Source organism: Gekko japonicus, unplaced genomic scaffold (assembly GCF_001447785.1).
Source record: "Gekko japonicus isolate JY-2015 unplaced genomic scaffold, Gekko_japonicus_V1.1 scaffold299, whole genome shotgun sequence".
NCBI classification, from domain to species: domain Eukaryota; kingdom Metazoa; phylum Chordata; class Lepidosauria; order Squamata; family Gekkonidae; genus Gekko; species Gekko japonicus.
This window is the reverse complement of record NW_015170896.1, coordinates 103,019-105,179: the sequence shown is the minus strand read 5'-3', so window position 1 is coordinate 105,179 and position 2,161 is coordinate 103,019.

Below are 2,161 nucleotides of genomic sequence, written 5' to 3'. Positions count from 1 at the left end.
ACAACTTTACAGAAGGGCATGGAGGAAAGACCCACAATCTGGTGCTGACTACAGAATTCAGTTTTCCTGAGATCCAGCTCTGTCACTCTTTTATTTGAGGGAAACCCGAGTTTCTAGCCCTGACAATACAATGGCAAGACTTGAAAACAGGTGAGCAATCTCAGAAGACACAGGGGTGGCTGAATCAGATCTGCATATGGGGACAGGTCTGTGATGTGTGTGGAGAAGGGCTGATTTTCAACACCCTGCTTAGCTCCTTACCTTTCTGCATGGCAAGTAGCATCAGAATAAATTATTCTAATATGTTTGATTTGCATAATTTTTGCAGCTTGTGAAGCAGCATGGAATGTTTTTAAATAGATCCTATACAGACTTAGATGTTTTGCTTTAACTATAAATAGTGGGAATGGAATAGTGGAAAATTGGAACGGAAGCACAAGTCGGGGCACAACAGATTTGAACGCTGAGTAGGGGCAGTGGCATTAATTGTAATGGGGTGGGGGTTCTATTCCAAACGCACAAGCCTGCATTAATTCCCAGGGACTTCTTAAAGGTTGCAGCAAGAGAGCAAAATCCGGGAAAGAATGAGATACGGCTGCCCTTAACTGTTTCCTTTCTTTATTAGGATACACAAAATAGTTATCATTTCTCGTGTCATACATAAATGAAGATTATCGAGGCTATCTTCTCTTGTTACAAAGCCTCTCAGTCCAGCAAAACATAGTATTCTTTGAAGCATTGTCCATACAGTGCCTACTACGAGATGAAGGTTAAATAATCTTACCAGTTTCTAAGAGTAAAACAACAAACAGAGTGAGTTGGCCAGATCTGGATTTCTTGGAGCAGTCAAGGTGGGTGGGCTTTCAGCAGAGATGGAGAACTGGCAGAAACTCAAGAGGGTGAAGAGAAAACATCCCCTCTTACCCCGTGCGTCATCTTTTATACACATCTGAGGTGTGATCCCCCGCCCCTTAACTGTGTCATGTTAAACTGATATGCAAGCAAAGGACAAATCCTTCTTTACAGGGTGAGTCGTAGATACCTTTCTGATTTATTATTCTACTATGTACAACATCCCTGACCTGGATAGCACAGGCTAGCTTGATCTTGTCAGATCTCGGACGCTAAGAAGGGTTGGCCCTGGCTAGTACTTGGATGGGAGACCTCCAAGGAATACCAGGGTCGTGACGTGGAGGCAGCCAATGGCAAACCACCCCTGAATGTCCCTGGCCTTGAGAAACCTACTGGGTCACCATAACTCAGCTGTGACTTGACGGCAAAAAAAAAAGTATAACATTCTAGAAGATTCTGACCAAAATAGACATCCCCAAATTATTGCGTCCTCTGTTTGCATTCTGACAACTCATTTCATTATCTTTCTCACCCCCTCCCCATATCCTGATCATGCCTTAAAAACACAGTCAGTGATACCTCCCCTGGGCTAACAACACACAGAGTTCAAGAAGCTTCCAATCGGCTGATCTGGGAGAGAGTTCCAGCCAATTATTATTTTTTATTTAACCCCCATCTGGTTCCAATCAACTGGTGCCTCTCAGGATGGCAATATCCTTCCCTGGTTTACCATTTGAGCTGACCCAGACCAGTCAGCATCTTTCCAGATGTAAGAAAAATGCCTCTTGAGTCATGACTTGCATGTAGCAAGGCCTAGATGCATCAGATGAAATGTCACAGAGGAGACACAAAGAAATTGGAGAGGAGCCATGGCTCAGTGAAAGAGCATTTGCTTTGTATGCAGAAGGTCCCACGTTCCATTTCTGGCACCACCAGTTAAAAAAGAGGCGAAAGACCCCTGAACAGCTGTGGCCAGGCAGAGGAGACCAGGGCCGGCTCACCCACTAGGCGAACTAGGCATTTGCCTAGAGTGCTGGGCCCTGGATGGGGCGCCGAGCTGTGCCTCCCCACCACCACCAAAAGCCCGCAAGCAGCTCTCCTAGTGTCAGCACTTCGCTAATTGGGGAGAGGCATCCGGTGAGCATCTCCCGCCTGGAGACAGGATCCCCCCCCTACCAAACTGCCTTCGGAAGCAGAGCACGAGAGAAATCTCTCTTCCATCTTGGAGAGCGGTGCAGGAACATGTGGGGCGTGCTCGCTGGGTCTGACAGCTGTGGGGGGGAGTGGTGGCGGCAGTAGCAAAAGGGTG